The sequence below is a fragment of the Microtus oregoni genome, unplaced genomic scaffold (assembly GCF_018167655.1).
Source record: "Microtus oregoni isolate MIOR12 unplaced genomic scaffold, Mior012 000022F_ref0000154, whole genome shotgun sequence".
In the NCBI taxonomy this organism is placed as follows: domain Eukaryota; kingdom Metazoa; phylum Chordata; class Mammalia; order Rodentia; family Cricetidae; genus Microtus; species Microtus oregoni.
Genome location: NW_024543081.1, coordinates 14,874,001 through 14,899,726, shown reverse-complemented (window position 1 = coordinate 14,899,726; position 25,726 = coordinate 14,874,001). Strand labels below are relative to the sequence as shown.

At 43.0% G+C, this 25,726-nt stretch overlaps 1 protein-coding gene across 9 annotated transcripts in view; it reads right to left on the bottom strand.

Annotated features, from left to right (window-relative positions):
- Nucleotides 1–25,463, bottom strand: part of Tnrc6b (trinucleotide repeat containing adaptor 6B) — a 227,430-nt gene extending 201,967 nt beyond the window's left edge. For all 9 annotated transcript variants that reach the window (XM_041671892.1, XM_041671890.1, XM_041671894.1 and 6 more), the window contains exon 1: nt 25,235–25,463. The gene's annotated coding sequence lies outside the window, so the exon portion shown is untranslated. The remainder of the gene's footprint in view (nt 1–25,234) is intronic.
- Nucleotides 25,464–25,726: the final 263 nt, after the last annotated feature.

The following is a 25,726-nucleotide window of genomic DNA, read 5'->3' as shown; positions in this document are numbered from 1 at the left end:
TATGTGATATCATTAACTGACAACACTCTAGCTAGCAGTTCAGCAATGATTTAAGATGTTCAAACCAAATCAAAATGTTTGGAAAGAGTATTTATGCTTATAAACACTCCAAAACGTCTATCAGTATCATCAGCAATAAGATCAACTAAAACAGATCAACATCTATGCTCACACAGTTAGCAAAAATTTCTTAACTACATGGAAGTGTTAATCAAAACTGAGTGAGAAGGAAAACGGGAAACATTTCAGAAGGCACCTGCAGAAAGCAGCTATTCAAACTGCATATTAAACTTCTGTCTTGTCAACTGGGTTCCATGTTTACCATCTGGCTTTGCATGAGCTGCTTTCTAATGTGATGTTTTGGATTTTTGTTTTTCATTTTCTTAATGTTGTATGTATGGATGAAAGGGGGTGGAAGACAGAGATCCATTGGGTGTCTTTCCTCTATGATTCTCCACCGTATTTCTGAGACAATGTCTGTCACTGATCCAGGAGCTCACCGACTTAGGCAGACTGACGGAACAGCAAGCCTCTCCAGAACCCACCTGTCTCTCCCCTGCACCCCAACAGTGAAGTTACAGATGCACGTGGCCACACCTGGCTTTTATATGGGTACTAGGGACCTGAGTGTGGGTCCTTTAGCTTGTACAACAAGCACTTTACTCCAAGCCCCTACAAATGTGATATTATAAAGACTCTTTAAGTAACAGTGGCTGGGAAATTTTAACTCAATAAAAGGAAGTTTAGTTGTAGCTTATATTCACTACAAAAGAATGAAAGCGAAGCAGCTGTTTCTACCTCCATAGTCTGCTGTTTGACTTTCTAGCTTGCTTACTCAAATGTCCCTTCAAATTGCCATGACACTAGCTATTTCTTGGCCCCATTTTCTCTTCCTTCACTTAACAGTTTTCTTAGACTTGTATTTCACAGTTAATCAAATAACCATTCCTATAAAGAAACTCCCAACTCTCTTCCAAGGTTCCTCCTCTCAAATATCACAATTCTGGACTCAGCAAAGTAGGGTTACTTTTTCTTTTCTGTCCCAATACTGAGATCAAACATGCTGGCAAGTACTCTGCTTTGCTACACTCCCAGTCCTACAACCCCAGGCTTAGAAACTGCTTCCTCTATGCCAAGGGCAGCGATAAGCACTCAGTTCAGTTTACTATATACTTAACTGTCTAATTCAGTGTTTACTATATACTCAAGGTTTCTAAAAGAATACTCAATTTTAATCTGTAGTCTTACAAGATTTCTCTAGCAAGGAGGCTTTCCAATTCCTTTATTTCCTATCCCTTCCCCTGTACCACACCACTCTCCTTGGCCTTTCAGCTGATATTGATCCTTCACTGTGAACTAAAAAGCTGTAACACAACTAGTGGCCTGTCTTCTACTCCTGACCAGTTCTGTGACCTGACCAAACAGGCATACTTCCTTCCATTTTTATCTTCCTCCTTCTGAAGACCACGGATACTCCTGGCCCTCTCTCATGAACTCCAATCTTGCAATCAAGAGAACACTCTCCTCTGCAACTCTGAAGTTCAAGAATGTCTCCTCTATACAGGCATAGTACACCCTGTAATCCAAGCAGTCAGGAGGCAGAAGCAGGACTGAGAATTTGAGGTCAGACTGGGCTACAAAGTTAGATCCTGTCAAGAAAAAGAAGCAGGGAGTATAAAAGGAAAGAGAAAGGAAGAAGAGAGAGGGTGAATATGAATTAATGAGAATTCCTACTTGGGGGAAAATTCTTTGGCCCTGTGTCACTCTATATCACCTTCAGCTAAAACTCTTTCTCTGCTCCCATCACAGCCAAACTGTCACGTCAGAAGTCTGCTGCTACCTGCACTTTCTCACCTCCCATGCACACTCTGTTCAATACATTCTACAGCAAGAATTCTGCCTCTATCTCTGGCAACATTCAATCCAATGACTAGCTCATGCCCTCATCTAGAAGCATTGTTCCCCCTTCTTTAAACGATCATTCTTTAATTCACTCAACCAAAAAAAGTATGAACAACAGTCCTGGCCACGCACTGACTGAGAATGCAGTGGCCTCTATGATCCTTCATTCTCTTGATTTTTTTTTTTTTTTTTGGTTTTTCGAGACAGGGTTTCTCTGTGGCTTTGGAGCCTGTCCTGGAACTAGCTCTTGTAGACCAGGCTGGTCTCGAACTCACAGAGATCCGCCTGCCTCTGCCTCCCGAGTGCTGGGATTAAAGGCGTGCATCACCACCGCCCGGCCATTCTCTTGATTTTTTGTTGTTTTTTTTTCTCTTTTCTCTTTCACTCTCCTCTGACTTTATCCCTAAACTTTAACAATAATTCAAACTCAGTTCCAAGCCCCTTTTTTACTTACTTCCTCATTAAAATGGCACCATCCACTCCTGTGTTTTAATTGTGACTCTTCCACAGTGAAAACTTTCACATTTGTATCTGTAGCTAGGAACTTTTTAACTCCAGTTCTCCTATGCTCAATTACTTATCTGACATTTTCCCAAGGTGCCTCAGAGCATCTCGGACTTAACATGATCAAATTTTAACTCTGATTTTCCCCATGGTTAATCTCAGTAAATAATACAATGTGTAGCTTTTCAAGTCAGAAATCTTGACTATTTGTTTCTGGGTTTGAAGCAGGGTCTTCTATAGCACAGACTGGCCTTGAATCCGCTATGTAATCAATGATGACCTTGAAATTCTGATATTTACCTGTGATTATGGGCATACACCACCACAGAAGACTTTCAGGAAAGATACTTTATTCCTATCCCCTCTTATCTTATTTTTAATCTATCGGTAAGTCTCACTGAGTCTATTCCCAAAATATGTTCATCTCTCTCAATATTATCATTTCTTCCCCAAACTACTCTGATTTTCTCACTGGCCACTCAATTTCCACCTTTGTATCCCTTCAGTCTTTTTGATACATACTTTACAAAATATAAACTGGTTTACTTTCTGCTTAAAGTTCAACAGAACTGGGGTATATTCCATGGTACACCGAGCTCTTAATATGCTCAAGGTCCTGGGTCCATTCCCAAGACCAAAAGAAAGAAGAAGAAATCTTGCATCATCCTGAAACTGAATCACCCTGTCAGACCCTTCTCTTGTCTTCCAGGTCCTGGTTGGCACAGATGCCGCTTACCTGTTCTTCAGAATCAGTTCTCCACTCTTTTTTACTTCCTAGACTAGCAACACACATTGTAGTTTCTTGACTCAGCCAAGGCTCTCTCCCATGGCATAGTACTTGCTACTACCTCTGCCAGAAACACTCTCTCCTATGGTTGCTGCTTCTCAATTTCCAGTCTCAGCTTAAGGTAAACTCCCAGGGATTTCCTGACCACTCTCTTAGGTGACTCCCTGATAGCACCAAACACAGACTTTATTTACTTTCTTCACAATATACAGTATTTTCTAAGTACTTACTTAACTTATTTTGAGATCTTACAAATATGCACAGAAGTAGAACCATGAGTGTTCCTACTTTCTTTTAAATGACATTCCCTGTTCTACTGCAAGGTCCAGTGGGTAGAGATTATATGTTTCTCTTTACAGAGCAAGGGCCTTGCTTAGTGCCTGGTTCATGATAAACAGTTAATTTTTGTTTTGACTGAGAAGAAAAGTCAAGGATGGCACTGAAATGGACGGTACCACCAAGACAGTGAAAAAAGGAAGGGGAGAGTTTTGAGGACAACTGGTAATTTATTCATCAGTCTACTCCCTGCCAGACTCTGGGTGAAGGATTAAGTTTCAGAGATAAATAAAAGCAAGTCTTATACAAAGTCTAGTGGCGACAGACATAATATGCAGTGCTTACTGAGGGCCCCATGTGTGTTGAAAGAGGGCTAAGAATTTCAGAGATCCTGTCTTATTCGGTTCTCACAACAACCTTATAAAGAGGGACCCACAATTATTACCTCCATTTTGTACCTACAGAAACTGAGGCTTAGAAATATTAAATAATGGTTGCAGGTCACAAAGTGTGATGAAATAAAACCAGGTTGAACACTTAGGTAATGTAATTTGAATGCCATAAGATATCTGTACCTCCAGAAGTTCGCTATACACTACGCTGCAGACCACTATGAAAAACTGCACTAACATGAGCACACACACAAAGGGAAGAAGCAGGGAAGTCTAATGAGGAGACAAGGAAAGAAGGCTTCTCCACAGGACACCCTGGAGCTGAGCCTCAGAAGTCAATGCAGGGACACAGGATGAGCAAAACAGCATGCGGGCCCTGAAGGAGGATCAAGAAACCAGGCACGTGGAACTATTCCAGACTAATTTATTTTAGTTTATTATTTTATGTATATGGGTATTTTGCCTGCACGTACATCTGTGCACCACTTGCATGCCTGACACTTGTGGAGGCCAGAAGAAGGCACCAGATACCCTGAAACTAGAGTTACAGACAGCTGTGAGCTACTATGTGGCTGTTGGGAATGAAACCTGGGTTGTCTTGAAGAGAAGAACTGCTGAGCTATCTCTCGTGTCCTTCAGCATAAGTGTTGAAAAGTGAGCATGGCTGTATACTCCTGTAATCCTAGCACTGGAAAGCCTGAGGCAGTACTGATGTGGGTTCCAGGCAAACCTGGGCTACATCATGGGACCCTGCCTCAACCCTCAAGTTCCCCAAACTGAGTGATAAATAACAGTGTCAAGTGCTAAACATGCCAGGTGGTGGTGGCGCGCACCTTTAATACCAGCACTCTGGAGGCAGAGGCAGGCGGATTTCTGTGAGTTCAAGGCCAGCCTAGTCAAGCAAGTTCCAGGACAGCCAAGGCTATGATGAGAAATCCTGTCTCACTCCCCCCCCCCCGCCATATTTTTAAGGGAAGCCTCGTGTAGCTCAGGCTAGCCTGGAACTCTGTTGCACAGCAGCTCTACCCAAGTGTGCAGAGACTGCACTATGCTTGCCCTCTTCCGTAAGGTCTGTTATGGACCAGCAGAAAGGAGACAAATCCACTATGTCTGTGTCAGTCTTACTTCACGGTTTTATTTCTCCTAAATTAATTTTAGCTGAGGGTGTAGCTCAGTGGTAAAACATATGTTTAGCACGCAATAAAGTCCTGGGTTCTACAGCACCAAAAATAAAAACTAGCTGGGTGCTGGTGGCGCACACCCTTAATCCCAGCACTTGGGTGGCAGAGGCAGGCGGATCTCTGTGAGTTTGAGGCCAGCCTAGTCTACAGAATGAGTTCAGAATAGGCAGGGGTACACAGAGAAACCCTGTCTTCAAAAAATGAATGAATGAATGAATGAATGAATAAATTAATTAATTAATTAAATGAAAGGATTATGGTCAAGTTTTACATCATCAATGAAGAAGAGGTTTTTTGTTGTTTTTTTTTTTCTGGTGTTGGAAAAGGCTATCTCCATAGTTTAACCTACAGAATGAACACAAAATCAATCAAGAGGATTACAATCCCCAACCAGACTATTTTGGGCTGAGAAGATGGCTCAGCAGGTAAAGACACTTGCTACTAAGCCTGAGGACCTGAGTTCAATCCACAAGATCCACATAGTACAAAGAGAGAACTGACACCCTTCCTCAAGCTGTACACTGTGGCAAGTGTGTACCCATTCTTTCTCCCTCCCCCTCTCTCCCTCTCTGCCTGTCTCTGTCTCTCTCTCTCTTTCTATCACACACACATAAAATGAATGAGTGAATGAATGAAATGAAATGAAAAAATATCGTGGCCAGGAAGTGGTGTGGCATGCCTTTAATCCCAGCACTTGGGAGGCAGAGACAATCTGATCTCTGAGTTCGAGATCAGCCTGGTCTACAAAGTGAGTTCCAGTATAGCTAGGGCTGTTACACAGAGGAACCGCCATTTTGAAAAGGTAAAAAAAAAATTCTTCAAGGCTGGAGACCTGGCCTACCAGTTAAGATATTTGGTGCTCATGCAGTAGACCCAGGTTTGGTGGTTTGGTCTCCAGCACCCACATGGTGGCTAACAATCATCTATACCTCCAGTTCCAGAAGATCTTACATACTCTTCTGACTTCCAAAGGCCCTAGGCACACAAAAAGTACACATACATATATGCAGGCAAAAGGGTTAAACACATAAGATAAATAAATCTTAAAATTGTTTTTTTTCCTCAAACTGTCCCCTACAAAGTCTGAACTAAAGAAGAAAGAATTTGGTTAAAAAAATATCCTAACTGGTTAAAAAACAAATGGTCCAAAATGAATGGGGCAAAGCCAAACATGGTGATACATGATTTACTCTCAGTACTCAGGAGGCAGAAGCACGCAGCTTCTAGACAGCCAGGACTACATAGCGAAACCCTGTCTTGAAAAACAACAAAAAGATGTGGGATTTTTATTGTACTTCTACACTACAGTATTTTACTAGAATTTTACTCCAGGATGGATTTCTTTTACAAACATTTATTTGCAGTGCTATACCCAGAGCCTATAAATATTTATTTTTAAGCTACTACATGGACTGACAATAGGAAAGGTAAGTCCAGAGAAAGTCGGCCACTCCTGCACAAGAAAGAAAATCTATTAGGTGATGCATGGGTGCTTAAAATCTTATTTTCTACTATTTATTATTGCAGAGCACCTCTAAAAGAAGTATGCAGGAGAGTGAACCAACCGAGAGTCCTTGCTCAAGTCAGCCATGCACAGGAAGGAGCCGGGAAGGTGTCGCATGCCTAAGGTATCAAGCTTTGTGAAGAGGTTTCCTAACTCCTATTAACTGCACTGTAGCGAACAGATTTAATCTCATATCCTACTGAAGAAAAAAAGAGATGCAAGCTTCACTTTCTAAAGGCAACAAAAGTAATCAAATATGAGAGCTAAGAAGATAAACACAGTCCACATAATCCCCCTTACATTTACAATCCCAAAAGCTAAAAACCTGTAGAAACGAAAAGTTTTCTGTAAATTCACTTGTTGGCAAAAGTCAATGTGAATTTGAGTGGCAGCACAATCTGACCTGAACTGACATGAGACTATTTATAGTCTACCCAGTTTATTAAGAAAAGCTACACTGTGACTGCCAAAATATTAACGTATTTGAGTGGGAAGACCTGACCTGACCCTGTAGGACACACAGTATATGGTACAGGCTTTCGATTTCCTCTCCTGGGGAGCAAACCCAGGGCCTTACATATGGTAGGCATGTGCTCTACCATGGGGCTGCAGCATCTCCAATCCTAAATGGAGGATTATTAGCTTTCCAAAGTTAAGAAGACAAGTTCTGAATTCTAAATACATAGAGATTTTAGTTTCCAATAAGAGACTACTGACCTGAATAAGGTTTTAGTAAAATGGGCTAGAGATATGAGTGGTTAGAAGCATGTATTGCTCTTGCAGAGGACCAAGTTAAGTTCCCAACACAAATGCCAGAGGGCCCGCAAACACCAGGGTGTTTAGTACCTCTAATCTCCATGGTATTTCATGCACATGGTGCACATAAACTTATCCAGGCACACACCCACACACACAAAAATTTTAAAATCTTTAAGCCTTTGTGCCTATAATTGGTTAATTTTTAAAACTATCTCTGACTCCTCTCCTGCCCCTATACTAATATGCCAGAAATGACAAAGCCAAATGTGAGACTCATGTCACCATAGCAAACATGAGGACAGTGAACATCTCTGGGATGGAAGAAAGACCCAAACTACTTATGTTTAAAAGCAGTCATAAACAAACAAATAAAAAAGGGCTGGAGAGATGGCACAGAGATGAAGAGCACTCACTGGCTGCTCTTCCAGAGGTCCTGAGTTCAATTCCCAGCAACCACATTGTGGCTCATAACCATCTATAATGAGATCTGGTGCCCTCTTCTGGTGTGCAGGCACACATGCAAGCAAAATAGAGACAGACAGACAGATAGACAATAGAAAAGCAGTCATGATGAATGGGTAGTGGTGACACATGCCTTTAATCCCAGTACCTGGGAAGCAGAGGCAGGTGGACCTCTGAGTTCAAGGCCAGTCTAGTCTACAAAGTGAGTTCTAGAACGGGGGGGGGGGGGGCTACATAGAGACACCCTGTCTTGAAAAACCAACCAACTAAGGCTGGAGAGATGGCTTAGAGGTTAAGAACTGACTGTTCTTCCAAAGGTCCTGAGTTCAATTCCCAGCAACCACATGGTGGCTCACAATCATCTGTAATGAGGTCTGGTGTCCTCTTCTGGTCTGTAGACATACTGTATACATAGTAAATAAATAAATAAATCTTTTAAAAAAAAACCAAACAAACAAACAAAAACAAAATTTATCAAACCAAACAAACAAACACTCAAAACATAGCCAGGCCTCATGGAACAACATGTAATCCTAGCTACTTGAGAAGTTCTGGCAGGAGGATCATAAGTTCAAGGTCTGCCTGGGCTAAGGAACAAGTTCAAGACCAAAGGCCTTAGTAACTTACTGAGACCAGGACTTGAAATAAAAAGTAAATAGCACTAGTAATACAGCCCAGTGGCACAGCACTTGCCTAACACTGAATAGAGTCATGTCAGGTACCTCATTTTATTTTAACATTATTATCAATTTATGTTTTTTAGAGATGGGTTATTTCTGTGTAGCCCTGCCTGTCCCAGAACTGGCTCTACAGACCAGATTGGCCTCAAACTCAGAGATCCCCCTGCCTCTGCTTCCAGGGGCTGGGATTAAAAGCATACACCACCACATCCAGCCCCCCAGTACCTCATTTTAAAGAAAAGCAACACACTAAAGCTTTAGTCCAGAGGCAGAACACTTTCTTACTATGTAGAGACTGTGAATTTGGACTGCGGGAGAAAATATCAGACTTGATATGTAAGAACTGAATACATAGTTACTTTTTTTTTTTAAACTGAGACAGGATCTTGACCGGCAGTGGTAGTGCATGCTTTTAATCCCAGCACTTGGGAAGAAGAAGCAGGCAGCTCTCTGAGTTTGAGGCCAGCCTGGTCTACAGAGTGAGTTCTGGGACTACATGGAGAAACCCTGTCTTGAAAAACCAAAAAATAAAAAAAAGGAAAAAAAAAAGAGGCAGGGATCTCAACTCTATAATCTAAGTTGGCCTCAAACTTTGATACATATTAGGAAGATTATGCCTATCTGACAAGATTGCTAATAAAAATCTGTGGGTTATTTTTATTTTTTAGCATAAGGCAAGCTCCCCAGGTAGACCATACCTCACACAATCTGATCCTAGAAGAACTATATATGCTGTATCTGAATCCACTCTTGGAAGCCTTTGTTGATTGTGCTTTCCACCTTTGACCTAATTAAATCTTAGTAATAAATGTAAATGCAGGCTTAGTCTTGTGAGTTCTTCCAGAAGGCACCAAATCTGGAGGTACACTTGGAAGACTGAACACAGACACAGAATGTTTTCTAATCACAACAGAATTAAAACACAAGTCAACAGTAGAGCCAGGCGCAGTGGCATACACCTCTGATCCCAGCATTTGGAAGGCAGAGGCAGGTGGATCTATGAGTTTGAGGCCAGCCTGGTCTACAAAGTCAACTATTCCAAGACAGCCAGAGCTGTTGCACAGAGAAACCCTGTTTCGAAAACAAACAAAGAAACAAACAAAACAACCCCCTAAAACAAACAAAAAATCAATAGTAGGAAAATATGTAGAAATCTCCATATAGTCTCAAAATCAAACAACTCGTTGGGGAGAAAAAGGCTAGGAAGTATTTTAAACTAATGAAAATCAAAACTCATTAAAATTTTGGGAATGAAACTAAAGCAAAATTTAAGAGTGATTTACAGCACATCCAATGTGAGTTCTCAATTAAGTTCAGCATCTACCCAGAAAAATGAGAGACAAACAAAACTCAACCCAATCACAAAATGAAGATATTAAATATCAGAGTGGAAATAAAATAGGAAAAAGTTAACCAAGTTCTAAGTCCACTAATCTGATGCCATGTGTAACAAAGTCACACTGCTGAGTTAAATACTCTTAGAATAAGAAGTTCACACTAACGCTGGGCAGTGGAGGTGCACGCCTTTAATCCCAGCATTTGGGAGGCAGAGATAAGGTGAATCTCTGTGAGTTTGAGGTCAACCTGATCTACAGAATGAGTTCCAAGATAGGCTCCAAAGCTAGAGAAATCCTGTCTCAAAAAATTAAAAAAAAAAAGTCACACTAAAGCTGGCCTGGTTTTACAAGTGTACAATTCCAGCTACTTGGGAGGCTTATGAAGGAACATCACAAATACAAGGCTGCCTACTAAGGGAGTTAAAGGATACACTAGATTACTTAATGAGATCTTCTCAAAATACAAAGAAGGGGCCGAAGATATGACTCAAGTGATTAAGAGCACTTGCTGCTTTTCCAAGACCTAAAGTTCAGATCCCAGAACCCACACTGGGTGGCTCACAAACACCTTATCTCCAGCTTCAGAGAACAGGACACTGAATTCTGGCATTCCTGGGCACCTGCACATACATGGTATCCACTCACAAAAACAGACAGACAGACACACACTAATAAAAATAATCTTTTGTTTGTTTGTGTCTCAAGACAGGGTTTCTCTGTGTGTAGCTCTGGTTGTCCTGGATCTTGCTCTGAAGACCAGGCTGACCTAAAACTCAGAGAGCACACACTCTAACACATTCTGGGATTAAAGAGGTACACCACCACCATGTAGCAATAAAAAAACAAAAACAAAAACAAAAAAAACTTTTTTTTTTTTTTGGATTTTCGAGACAGGGTTTCTCTGTGGCTTTGGAGCCTGTCCTGGAACTAGCTCTGTAGACCAGGCTGGCCTTGAACTCACAGAGATCCACCTGCCTCTGCCTCCCAAGTGCTGGGATTAAAGGCGTGTACCACCACTGCCTGGTAAAAAATCTTAATAAAATAAAAACGGCTGGAAATTTAACTTAGAGTACTTGCCTAATATGCACAGCTCCAGGTTCAATCCCCAGTACAAATAAAAACAAGTGATGACAAAAAAATTATCACTGAAATTAAGTAGTGGCAGGCACGTTCAATGAACAGTACAGAGACCTGCTCTTTATGGACTCTTTGTGTATGATTGCATGGAGATGACAGCTATGGCCACAGAACACTACTGGAATGGAATGAGAAAATAGTAGCACGTTAGAAATCTTGGAATGAGACTATAAATGTCTGTGTTCAGCAGAAAAATCAATTGCTTCCACATGTCCTCTCCTCAGTGCATCTGTTTTACTATGATATAAAACTCAGGTCATGTAGATTTTCATAGTGAATCTTTGGTCAAATAAAAAATTTAACCAAGTGTCGGGGGGCACACCAGAGGTAGAGGCAGGAGAATGCTGAGTTCAAGGTTCATCTGGACTATACAGTAAGAACCTGTCTCAAAAAACCAAAACTAACTAAACATTTAATAAATTAAGTCAATGAAAACAAAATCTGGTTCTTTGTGAAAAGCAATAAAATTAATGCACATCTAGTTAAATAAAGAGTGCTATGCCTATACAAATTGTACTATCTATTAAAAGACTGATAAGGTAGTCTGGAGAGATGGCTCTGCAGTTAAAAATGCATACCGTGCTTGCAGAGGACCTGAGGTTCAGTCTCTAGCATTAAGGGTGGGTGGCTCACAACTGCCTGTAACTCTAGTTCCACGGGATCAGATATTCTCTTGATGTGGGATTCCCTCTGTATGCTGTGACTATGTTTTATTACCACTGGTTAATAAAGAAGTTGTTTCGGCCAACAGCTTAGCAGAGTAAAGCCAGGCGGGAAATCTGAACAGAGATATAAAGAAAAGAACCTGCAGATTCAGAGACACCATGTAGTTGTCGAAGAAGAAAGGCGCTGCCAGAACCTTTAAGGTAAATCACAGCCTCCTGATGATACAGATTAATAGAAACGGGTTAATTTAAGATGTAAGAGTTAGTGGTGGCACACACCTTTAATCCCAGCACTTGGGAGGAAGAGGCAGGCGGATCTCTATGAGTTCGAGGCCACCCTGGTCTACAAAAGCTAGATCCAGGACAGGCTCCAAAGCTACAGAGAAACGCTGTCTCGAAAATCCACAAAAAAAAAAAAAGAATTACCTATATTTTTATAAATATAAAATCTGTGGGGCTGGGGAGATGGCTTCATGATTAAAAGCTCAGGTTGCTCTTTCAGACAACCTGTGTTTGATTCCCAGCACCATATGGTGCAGCTCACAACCATTTGTAACCCTGTACATGGCACACAGACATACATGCAGGCACTCACAAACACACATAAAACCTATCTTTTAAATATATATTATATAAAAATGTCACTAGAATCAGTGAATTAAAATAACAAAGTTTACCTCGTTAATTATACTCTCATTATATCAATTAAAAAACAGACAAAAAAGCTGGATTAATGGCTCAGGAGTTAAGAGCCCATAATACTCTTGCAGAGAACCAAGTCTGGTTTTAAGTACTCACCTGGGGCAGCTCACAACACCATCTTCTGGTCTCCACCAGGCATTGCATTCAATGATTCAATGTATACACTCACACACACACACACACACACACACACACACAGGCACGCACACACGCGGTCTTTTTAAAAGCCTATGGATACAGCTCAGCGTAGAGTCCTTGTTGTGGTAACCCTTGGGTTCAAACCTCAGTATCACAGAAAAGAATTAGAATTCAAAACTCCGCTCTGAGCAAAACTATGTTTTGTCACATGCTCATTTCTTTTTTCACTATTCTTTGGAGTACCTAAACTGTCTTCTCATCTGACATCAAATAGGCTCTTCATATTAGTCTAATGTGACCTCTAATAGTGACAACATATGATATTTATCACTTTGTATGATCTTATAAAATCATATTTTTTCTTTTGCATATATATGGAATAATAAACTGCACCTATTATCTTGCCCCCCCAAAAAAGTGCCTCTGGATGCAAAATGAAAAAGGCCTTTGGTTAAGAAATATTTCAAGCTAAGAAGCAGTAGCACATGCCTTTAATCTTAGCACTCAGGAGGCAGAGGCAGGCAGATCTCTGAGTTCAAGACCAGCCTGGTCTACAGAGTGAGTTTCAAGACAGCCAGGGCTACACAGAGAAACCCTGTCTTGAAAAACCAAAGAAATATTTCAAGGAAGACAAAATTTACAGAAAATTTTGTGTACGTGTATGCATGCTTACACTAGCCCGTATGTGCACATGTAGAGGCCAGAGATTGATACTGGCTATCTTCCTCCATTGCTCTCCACTGTCCTTTTTGAGACAGACTCTCCCATTGAACCTAGAGCTTGCTATTTCTGCTAGACTGGCTGGCTCATTAGGCCCGGGACCTGCCTGTCTCTGACTGCTCAGTCCTGCAGTTACAGATGTGTGCTATGCGGCTGAACTCAGGTCCTCATGCTTGCACAGCAAGCACTTTACCCCCTGAGCCATCTCTTCAGTCCCGGAAAACTTGAGAGTAAGGGAAAAAAAGAGACTGGTAGCAGACATGGTGATAATATTTTACATAAATCAAGCCTTCAAAAGAAAGAGAGCCAAAAGGGAAAAAAATATCATATGGAAAATGGAGCAAAGTCTGTACCAGAAGTCAGGGATGGAAAACTAGAGAACGAGAATTGGTATATTTGGAAAAGTAAAGGCATCTGGCTCAGATAGGTGTTGATTTCCTAGAATGAGAAAGTACACAGTTTTGAATGAAAGAAAAGAAAACAGTGGGTAGGAAATGTTTTCTGAGCAAAAAGGAATGGGACATGAGGCAGACAGCTACTTGAATAATCCAGACATAGCCTGAAGATGATGGCTTGAAAACAGAAACTAGAGGTCCACACCAAAGCTACTAGAGTGCAGTGGTGGAATCCTAGCCACCTTGAGGCTAAGGCAGGAAGACCTCAAGTACAAAGCCAACCTTGGCAACACAGTGAAACCCAGTCTCAAAAAACAAAACAAAACAAACACAGAAACAGCCCAAAGCCACAGGAAAACGAACTAAAAGACGGGACACCATTTCAAGATCAGTATCACCAGATTTCAGGATCCTGGTACTGAGAAGATCGATGAGCAGTGAGGGGACCTAAGAGAGTCAACAATTCACAAGAATGTAAGGCAGAGGATGTACCCTAGTCTCTGGAGTTACCTTTCTGAGAAGCAACCCTAATGAGTCTTCAGACTCAAGGATGGGAAAAAGGTTAAAGGCAAACAAGAAAGTGCCATACACATTCCTCAGTGCAGTAAACATGCTGAGCACATCAACTTCCAAAGCAAGCATGGCATCAGTGCAGGCCCTAGCACAAAGTGCTGAGGCAGAGTCACAAGCCATGCAGGGAGCACAGGGTCCCGTTTAAACATTTCAAATCAGACCTCACTGGTTTGAAATGTAATGTCTTTCATTTTCATTCTTGTTTTGTTTTTGTTAGTCCTACAAAAAGCCTTACACTGTGTTTTGGGAAGAGACAGAGAGAGAAAGAGAGAGAGGAAATGTGGTGTGTGTGTGTGTGTGTGTGTGTGTGTGTGTGTGTGTTTTACAAGTAGCATTTCCCCTTGACCAGCCAGCCAGCCAGCCAGCCAGCCAGCCATGTATTAGGTGCACAGAATACACACAGACCTCTCTGTAGCGACTTGTGGCTCCAAGCTCCCCACACTGTTTAAGTATAATAATGAATGTACTGTTTTTTTAAGGTGACTGAGCCAAAATGCAAATAAAACATCATAAATCTTAAGCATATTGCTGTAAAAATACAAAACTTTTGGAGTGAAACACAAAAGTGTAGGTGGTGAACAAGTATTTTAAAGTGTGTAATCCATGGTTCATCTAACCAGAAACTATATTTAGAAACTCGACAGAGACATACTCCTGGGTAAAACATCTCATGGAAAGGATATCACTGAGCCTGATGCACCATCAGCAGGATTTGTACAGGAGGCAAAAGGTAGTTCCTTCAGAACAGCAGTCTCGTTTCTTACTTGGATTTCTTTTTCCAGATCAGAACCATGTGCCTAGCAGCTGCTTTAGACATTTTTCTCCTGATCTGCTGTGAATGTTAGCCAGGGTTACTTTCTCCTTTGTACACTAGTGGTGCATACATATGTGTACATGTGAGGCGTGCACGTGTATGTGGAAGCCAAAGGTCAACTATGGGTATCCTTCTCCATCACACACCACTTTACGTTGTGATAAGGGAACTCACCTTTTGGTTAGACTGGCAGGCAGTGAGTCCTAGGACCCTCCTGTTTCCTCCTCCCAGTTCTGGGTTAAAGGCACATTATATCAGGCATGCTCTTACATAGGTTTGGTGATCTGAACTCAGGTCCTCATGGTTGCACAGCAAGCACTCGACCTATTGAGCCATCTCTTTAGCCCCAATTCTAATTTTTTTTTTTTTTTGGTTTTTCGAGACAGGTTTTCTCTGTAGCTTTGGAGTCTGTCCTAGAACTAGCTCTTATAGACCAGGGTGGTCTCGAACTCACAGAGATCCGCCTGCCTCTGCCTCTCAAGTGCTGAGATGAAAGGCATGCACCACTACCACCCGGCCCCCACTTCTATTTTTTTTATAATTTATTTATTTATTTAATTTTATTTTATGTACATTGATGTTTTGCCTGCATGTATGGTTGTGTGAGGGTGTCAGATCTTAGACTTATAAAGAGTTGTGAGCTGCCATGTGGGTGCTGGGAATTGAATTCAGGTCCTCTGGAAGGACAGTCAGTGCTCTTACAGCTGAGCCATATCTCCAGCCCTCCACTTATAATTTTTAAGCTCCCAGATTACCTATTTTTTTAAAATAAAGACACTCTAGAACAGTGTTACAGAATAAACTACACTCACTGCCAATATTCTCCTTACCTAGTATCTCCTCCATCCTCCAATCTGGGTCAGTAAGTGAGTACACAGACTACATAGAAATTTACGTGAGTACACAGACTACACAGAAATTTACGTTAACGTCAGCCAACTACCATCTTTTGAGTGTAATCAGCACCACCTTAGTCACCCACCATTCTGAAAATAATTGTTATCCCACAAATGCTAAGATTACACATGTGTGCTCCACATCCCACACCATGGTTGTTCCTTTAAAAAATGTAGTGATTATAAAATGAAAGAAGCAAAAGATGGTGTGAGCGGGGTGGGAGCAGTTCCTACCCCCAGCAGAAGAGTAAGACAGTCAGAATGTACTGTAGATTGGACTGTCGAAGGCTGTCTCTAACCCACAACACTATTAATAGGTGAGCAGTAAGTCAGGTCATGGGGAATGTCCCCTGGAAGGGTACACCGTGGTCCTGGCCCTCTTCTTCCTCTACTTTCTAGTTTCAGCCCTCATTTGGTAAAGGCTCCTTCTACCATAGGCTCCCTCCATAATGTGCAGTTTTGCCTAAGGCCAACTGATCAAGGACTAAAACCACCCAAACTATGAGACTGTGAGATAAAATAACCATTTTATTTACCTTCAGTACTATTTATCTAAGCCAGGACTTTAAACATTCTAGGTTAAGTGTCCCCCGTTCCAAACCTTTCCCTTTTTTTTAAAGTTGACTTATCTCCAATCTTTGGATCTTGTTGAGAGATGATTTGTTACAATAATTTAAAGCTGACGAACACAGAAGAGGACTAGCAAAAAGGCTGTTGAAATTAAACAGGAGTAATTAAAGAAAATAAACTAACTTTCTAGTATTATCTCCATTTCTTCAACTCTACTTGGGAATGGAATCAGACTAAAACAGCTTGGGAGACTTAGAAGATATGCAAGGACCTTCAAGCTGGGAATCATTTTCCCCAAGACACGTGCCCAGAGGCCCTTCTGGATAGTCCTTCCTGTTCAACCTTTCACCGTTTCCCTGTTCAGTGGCTGGCCCTTCAGAGATGGTATCAGCACTCAAACAGGTAATCTAGAGGTCACTTCTGTGCACAGCTCCTACAGATAGGCTGATGTGAGTCACCACTTTCTAATTCCACCTGACACTCTGCATGCTTTACAGGTCCTCTACGCCAACAAGTACAGGAATAAGAAGAGACCAGCACCATTCTCCCTTGTGATGATTATCTTCTCTGGAGAGGATTTCAGGAAGTCTTTAAGAATTCTTATATGGGGAAGGGGGCTAGAGAAATGGATCACCAGTTGGCACTTGCTGCTCCTATGGAGGACTGAGCTCACATCCCAGCATCCACATCAAGTGGCTCATAACTGCCTATAATTCCAGCTCCAAGGGATCTAACACCCCTTCTGGCCTCCAAGGGAATCCACATTCACATACATACCCACACACAACTAAAAACTATATATATATAGTTTTTTCAAGACAGGGTTTCTCTGTGTAGCTCTGGCTGTCCTGGATCTTGGATCTCACTCTGTAGACCAGGCTGGCCTCTCAGCGACCCACCTGTTTCTGCCTCTTGAGTGCTGGGATTAAAAGTGTGCACCACCACCACTACCCAATCAAATATTTGTTTGTTTGTTTTTTTTAAAAAAAAGGTAAAAATTGGTTAGGGGTAGAGTTTAGTGGTAGAGATACTTGCTTTGCTGGTATAATGCTGAGTTTGATCCCAACATTAAAGAAGTAATGAAGTACTGGTTCAGTGGTTAAAAGCACTTGTTGCTTTTGCAAAGGACTTAGGTTCAGCACCCAGAACCCACATGGTGGCTTGTAACCATTTATAATTTCAGTTCTGGGAGGCCTGATGCCTTCAGCTGACCTCTGTGAGTACCAGGAACATACGTGATGCACAAACATTCATGTAGGCAAAACATTCATACACATAAATTAATCTTTAAACTTAATTTTAAAAGCAGTAATAATAAAAGGACCTGGGTGTGGTGGCAAATGCCCATAATCCCAGCACATGAAAGGTGAAAATAGGAAGGTCACCACTCTGAAGCTGGCCTGGGCTTTGTAGTCAGACCCTGATAAAAACAAAGAGGAGTTAGAGATGACTCAACAGCTGAAGGCCCTTGCCACCAAACCTCACAACCTGAGTCCATCTCTGGGATCCACAGGGTGGAAGACGAGAAACCAACTTCTATAGGTTGTCCTCTGACTTCCACATGCATCAATATCAAAAAGGTATACATGTAACAATGGGGGGAGGAGGGAGGGAGAAAAGTGGAAAGTACTTTCAGCTGCCTGGAGAGGTTTAGACCAACTCTCCAACCCGAAGAAGCGCCTGCAGGCTGTACAGTGTGCTCCGGGTTTTCCACCTTTCGTGAGCTGTCACCCATGCTGGCGGGGAGTGTTGGTGATGCAGTTGCTACTGAGTTATTTCTGCCCCTATAAACCCAATAAAACCCATTGGTTCACCAAGCTGGATTTGGGTAGTAGCCACACTTTGTTCAGTGGTGGAATCTTTATCTGGGGTGAGTATGTGTGTGCTGCTAGGGTTACAAGTATAAACCATTACACAAGACTTTTAATTTTTTTAAATTTGTGTGTATGTCTGTGTGGGTTGCACATATATATGCATTGCCGGCAGAGGCAAGAAGGTCACGTTTGATCCTATGAAACTGGAGTTACACACAACTGTGAGCCACCATGTTTGTGCTGGAAACTGAACTCAGATCCTTTAGGAGAGCAACCAGTGCTCTTAACCACTGTGACATCTCTTCAGCCCCCACACCTGGTTCTAGGAAGTGCTAAGAATCAAACCCAGGGTTCTGTGTATGCTAGGCAAGCACCCTACCAACTATCTAGCCCCCAAACTAAATCATTTGTTTGAGGCATTCCTAGATCTCTGAATGCCTATAACATGGCAGGCAGAGTGCAATGTGGACTTGGAAACATAGAGATAAATGGTCTTGGTCTTCGGAAGCTTAAACTGGGCTGGATGATGAGTCAGTGGGTAAAAATGCTGCAGAAGCTGAACAAACTGAGTTCAATCCCTAGAACAGACATAAAGGCAGAAGGAAAGAACTGACTCTACAAGGTTGTCCTCTGACCTCCACTCGAATGCTATGGCAAAGGAACACCCAAAAACACACAATAAGCTTTTTTTAATTTAAAGCTTACATTCTAGTAGAACAGACAGACCTAGAAACATGGTATGATATACCCTAAGTTATAAACAGGTAAAGAAAATATAAAAGCATAATGAGAAATTAAATCTTCCTCGGAAGAATAATCACACCTCTGTGTGAAAGGGGCTTCTAAAAGACTTTCTATACTTCGTTCACTCTAGTTTTTGAATTCTCAGACATTTCTGTGCTTGGAACCTAGCTGGCACTCATCAAGCAAGTATCAGCACCACAAACAAACCCAGGACTTCTGACTTCTAGTTCAGACTTTGTATCTTGGCTGTGGCTCTGGACAGGCATGTGCACGGATGCCAATACTCACGGAACTACTCTGAAGCTCTGTCTCTGAAATTGCTTTCACAGCCAGTTTACAAACCACAAGGGAACTAAGTCTCAGGAAAGTTAAACATCTTTTTTGCGGGGAGGATGGGCACTTAGACAAGGCCTCCTTATAAAGCCCAGAGCAACTTGTAACCCTCCCGCCTGTATCTCAGAGTGCTGGGATTATAGGTGTAGACCACCACACCAGAATGAAAATAACTTCTACTACTACTTTATCATTCATTCATTTTGAGACAGGGTTTCACTATGTTGCTCTGGCTGGAATGCAACTTGCTAGGCAAACTAAGCTAGCCTAGAACTCAGAGATCCTCCTGCCTCTGCCTCATGAGTGCTGGGATTTAAGACACACCACACCCAGCTGCTAACTTTCTGATCAACACGAAAACTGTAATATCTATAAACAGTTGTTTGTGTGTTTTATTATTTCGTGTGAGGGAACTGTGTATTCGTGTGGTATATATGTACAGTATGTGCAAGTCTACATCAACATGTGACGTGTGTGTATGCAGCCGTGCGAGTATACACAGCATATGAGCACATGTGTAAGCCTAAGGCCACTGTCAGGCACCTTTCCTGTCTTGTCCACCCTTGTTTTTTCTGATAGGGTCTCTGCTGAACCTGAAGCTTACTGATTCAGTGAACCTGGCTGGTTGGCCAATAACCAGTGATCCCTCTTCTCAATCTCTCTCCAAGGCTGGCATTACAAGCATGCACAGTCAAGCCCAATTTTTTACATGGGTTCTGGGGATCCAAACTCAGGTCCTTATGTTTGTAAAGCAGGTACCTTACTAAATGAGCCATCTCCCCAGTCCTGCACAGTTTTTGTTTTGTTTTGGTTTTTGGTTTTTCAAGACAAGGTTTCTCCATGTAACCCTGGTTATCCTGGACTTGGTGAATTCAGAGATTCACCTGTTTCTGCCTCCAAAGTGCTGGGATTAAAGGTGTGAGCCCCTATCCCCAGCTGAGTTATTTTTAATTTAATTTTTTTGAGTACTGTATATTCCAATGTTCTAGAACTCACTATTTAGACCAGGCTGGCCTCAAACTCACAGAAGATCTGTTTGCCTGTCTCCTGAGTGATGGGAGTAAAGGCATCCATTACTATGCGCAATATAAAGTTACTTTTTTTTTAAAAAAAAAAAGCAAATCTACTTCAAATATACCAAGTTGTATACATTAAATATCTTAGCTTTCAGAATGTCAGTAATACTTCAGTGGGGCGGGAGACACAAGTATACACTTAAAGAAGGAGAAATATAAAAGCGTGGCAGAGAGCTGGAGATTTAGCTTAATGGTAGAATGCCAGCGCTCAGCATTTACAAAGCCCTAGGTTCAACAATCCTTAGCTCCGCCCTCAAAATCCATATGATCTTTTACAATTCATAATCTGTTATCTTCAAAGGACACACTATTAACTACTACCTAGCTAGAGAGACTTAAAAAGTACATGTAGACCAGGTATAGTGGTGCACACCTTTAATTCCAGCACTCAGGTTGAAGCAGGTGGATCTCTGTAAGTCTGAGGCCAGCCTGGTCTACATAGAGAGTTCTAGAATATCCAGGTCTACACAGAGACACTCTGTCTAAAAATAATAATAAATTAATAAGGTGGTATTTGTTCAAAATAAATAGATTTTCTAGCACACACCACAATGAGGAAGGCAAAGCTCGGTTCTCAAGACATGTAAGGGGGGAAGATGTCAACACACACCGTCCAGGGCAATCATGCTGTTACTCAGCAGGTACACAGGGATGAAAAGAGGGAGGCTATGTGCTGCTGGCACTGGTTCTGATTCATCAAGTAATCATGAGTCAGTGCTTGTGCCTTATCACCTGTGATTACAACACAAATTGGTTATAAACAGTTGCATTCTAAAAAATAGTATGAAAAGAAGACATTAAATTGGATATGGTGATGTATTATGTGTAGTACTAGCTATGCTGCAGGCTGAGGAAGAAGAATCATTTGAGCCCAGGGGTTCCAGGCCAACCTGGACAACAAAAGAGACCTCATCTCAAAAAAAGAAAAACAATAATGTTAAAAACTTCCATATAAGGGGATGGAAAGATGGCTGAAAGATTAAGGCACTTACAGCCTTCCCAGAGTTCAGATCCCAGCATCCACATGGATAGTTCACAACCACCTGTGTCTAGCTCCCAGCTCCAGTGCTCTCTTCTGGACTAGGTAGGTACATACTACATACATTTAAATACACATCTGTACACATGTGCACAACTAGAGATGTTAAGAATTAAAGTCTAGAGTTCTCATGTTCCCCTGTGTTTCTCAGCAAGGAAATTTAGCATGTTTAGATAATGAAGCTGTTTCTAGGTGAGGGGAACTGGGTATGCAAAGTACGGTGGCTGGCACTACCTAGGTCTGAATAGCAATGCTGAAGGCATAATTTAGATCTATTCTGTTCAATGAGGTAACCACTAACAACAAGTGGTTACAGAGCACCTGAAATGTGATTAATGTGAATTGAGATGTAATAAGTGAAAAATACATTCTAGGTTTCAAACATTAAACATGAAAAAGACTGTTAAAATATCCCAGTACTAGTTTTTTGAACTTTTCTTTTTTGTAATTACATATTTAAATACTAAGATTTTGGATGTATTAAAGTGAATAAAATGTTACAAAAATCAATTTCACCCTTTCTTTTTACTTTTTAATGTGGCTACTAGAAAAATTTAAATTACATATGTGGTCTATATCTGTGGCTTGCTTTCTATTTCTATTGGACAGTACTAGTCCAAAGATCTGTAAATAGCAGGCTAAAGCACTTAAACCCTTTAAGCAATCAAACACCATTGAGGATTTCCAATCTAAGTGTTTGTGGTGGATTTGGGAAGGAGCAGAAAACATAGAGCAATCTTTCTGGAAGATTAGTGTGGGGGAAACGTGTAGGGGTGAAACACTAGAGGCAGCTGTCAATGTCAAAGGCAGCAAATGTCAAAGGGCAAGCAGGCTGGAACCTACACGAGGTCTCTAGAAGCAACATGCTGAAGAGAGAAAGAAATCAAAAGCAGCTAAGACAAGGGAAGAGTAACAGGTGCAGTGCTGACCCAGGCTGAAGGACCAGGATGCAATGCTCACTCAACAGGTGCAGTACTGACCCAGCCTCCAGCATGCAATGCTCACTTAACTCAGCAAGCTGAACACAGGATTCTCACATCTATCTTTATGTGGCAAGCTCTCTTAAGAGTGGCATTAAGCAGGCAGTGGTGGTGCACACCTTTGATCCCAGCAGATTAAAGCAGAAGAGACAGGCAGATCACTGACTTTGAGGCCAGCCTGGTCTACAGCGTGAGTAGGTCTACAGGGCTAAAAAGAGAAATCATATCTCAAAAAAAAGAGTGGTATCAAATCCTAGACACTTCCAGGAGGAGGTAGGCAGACAAGGCTATAACAATAAACACTAAGAGTAAAAGCCAAATTCATAACATAACCAAGAACTATTTCCAGGACTCTGCTGTATGCCTGACACTTGGACAGGCTCTGGTGATGGGGCAAACAAAACAGACATGGCCCTAAATCACAAGTTGCTAACAACAAAAATGAACAGGAGCTCTCAGAGACCTGAGCAGGAATAAGGATCAGTGGACAGAGACTGGAAGAAAAGGTCTTCAGAAGCTGGGCATGGTGGCTTACACCTGAAATCCCAGCATTCAGAAGGCTAAGGCAGGACGGTGGCCAAGAGTTCAAGACCAGCCTGGCCAACACAGTGAACTCCAGGGCATCCTGGGATATAGATAGAGAAATTTAAAAAACAAACAAACAAACCAACAACACCATGCAGAAGGGAGAGAGAATGATGAACTGGCTCTTGAGACATGGTGCTAAAGGTCTGTAATTCAGGCACTGGGGAAGTTGAGGCAGAAGGAGCACGAGTCTGAGGCCAGTAAGACCACATAGCAAGACCTAAGGAAATAAATTCTAAAAAAAAAAAATCAAAGAAAAAAGAGCTTCGAAGTACTACATGCAATGAATATGTCAATTAAAAATCAAAAGTTAGATGTATTTCTGATTTTTTTAAGGTGCTTAATTCTAAAACAAGAATGGTCTCAATTTAACATTAAATTCTTAAGCCAGGTACAGGCAACCTTATATTACCAGTGGATTCTCCTTTCCTATCTTTCTCTGTTTCTCAGTGCTCCTTTTGCCTTTCTCCCTCTGGAAAATTTAGGAGGCAAAAATAAAACAAGCAAAAAACAAACAAATAAAAACCAAACAGACCAAAGATTAACCCTAGCTGCATATGTCCTCATCCCTGTAACAATGAAAGTGTCTGCCCCTGCGCCTGAGGTAAGTATTTCAAAAGTAACAGAGAGGGTGGAACATTGTAAGCACGCAACAAATGTTAGCCAATTCTGACATTCGAACAAAAGTATTGCTCTGATTTTAAAACATTTAAGAACTTCTATTTGAGGGTAAGATTTCAAGGGTATGATGGTTTAACACACACTCAGCGTAGACCATTCCCTTACTCTTTTAAGTACCATCAGAAACTACTGCTCAAATAATCAAGTTACGACATCCCTTAAAAAACGGTAAAGATCTAAGCCGGGCCTCTTTAATCCAGCACTCAGGTGGCAGAGGCACGGGGATCTCTGTTCCAGGCTAGCCTGGTCTACGTAGCAGTTCCAGGCCAGCCAAGGCTACACAGTGAAACCTTGTCTCAAGAAACCAAATAAACAAAACAGGAAAACACTGGCAGGCATCCCAACCCTCACCGCTGCACCCCGAGTGGGACAGAACCATCTCACCTGTATTCTGGATACTGGTCAATGTGCCTACCTGGAGGGCCAACTACACTGATAGCCCTCCCACCTACTACAGCGATGCCTCGCACTGCACAGTGCAAGACAACGTCCACTCTCCGTGTCCTCTCTCTCTTTACGACCCGCCATAAACACATACAGTTTTAAGGTCAAGAACTGAACTCTCACACACGGAGAGAAACAGTATTAAACCTTGACAAAGGGCGAGGATGTGCGACTTTTGCTTGCTGCTGTGTTTAACTGTTAAGAACAGACTCATGATGTTTTATTCACGGCGTTTTGGTTGGTACTCTACTCATTGAGTCAAAAGACACATGAGAAAGCATGAAGCTAAAAGTCCCAGATGGGTGACCTGTGTCCAACGCTGCTGTTACTGGGTGTACTTAGCCACTGCTGTGAATTTCGCTGGAGCAGATAGTTAGCCATTGTGGACTAAGAAATCCGTTAGTTTGAAATTAAAGGGCGCCGGAGCAGCGGAAGGTGGCAAACCTTCCCCAGGGCTGTTTCCAACCCTGTCATCCCTCCGCCACTCATTTATTTCTTCGTCCAAAGTGAGCTTCGCCTTGTCCCGCAGACCTTCCCGCAGCTCTCGCGGGATGGCCATGGGACCCCGCCATCAGGTCCCGCACACAAGCCTGCACACCCGCCGCGCGGGGACACCGGATGCTTGCGCCCCACCGCCAGGCAGACTCAGGTCCAAGAGACTCGCAGTCCCGAGGGCCCAGGCGACGACGCGAAGCGGTCGGACAGCCGCTGGCCCACCCGGAAGCCCTTCCTCGGCTCACACCTGCCGGCGCGTGACGCCGGTCTGTCCCTGCCCCGCTACTCAGGACTCCCGGGCCGCCGCGACCGACGTGACCGCGCGTCCCTCACACACCCCTCCCCCGCCTCGCGTCTACGCTACACACGTCGCGATCCCCCACAGCGCGCCCGGGGCGAGCGCCCTGGCCCGCCGCGCCCCCCCCCCCGGCCCTGCTCGCTCCCGCCCCATCCTCCCCGAGCCCCTCCCGCAGCCCGGCTCGCTCCCGTCGCGCGCGTTCGCGAGGACACGCACGCGCTGCGCCTCACCGGGCTCCGCCGCGCCGCGCGCTCCCGAGGGCGTTCTCGGTCGCCCACCCTGGGCGGCCCCGCGCGGCCCGGCGGCTCGCGAGGAAGAGGAAGGCCCGCGCGGCCCACAGTCCCCACTCACCGCTGAGCCGCGCCGGCTCTGAGTGTGCGTCGTTCCGCTGTGAAGCCCAGCGGTGACCGCGGTCTCCGCTTCTCCGCAAGCTGTGGAGGCGATGTCGCAGGGAGGCTGAAAGGCGAGGGGTGTCACGGTCGCTCGCTTCACCTTCCCGAAGCTCGGGGACCCCAGAAACTAAAAACAAAATAAACAAACTTTCCCCTCCGCCTCCCTCCCCCAAAACCACAACACAAACACTCGGGGGCCCGCCCACAGCCACACCTCATTGGCCGCAGGCAGGATGCCTCTGCAGTTCACTGGCTAACTTTCGTGCCAGTCAAACTGCTGTTCCGCCTCTCTTAAGTCCTCGCCGCTGCCGCCTCCCCTCATTGGCTAAGTGCTTCCCGTTTGCCGAGCTGGGGTTGGCTGAGCGGCCTGCGCCAATCATGAGGGGACACACCCCCTCAGCATCCCAGAGGCCGCTTCCTCGCTCGCCGACCCAGAGAGACGAAGGGGAAA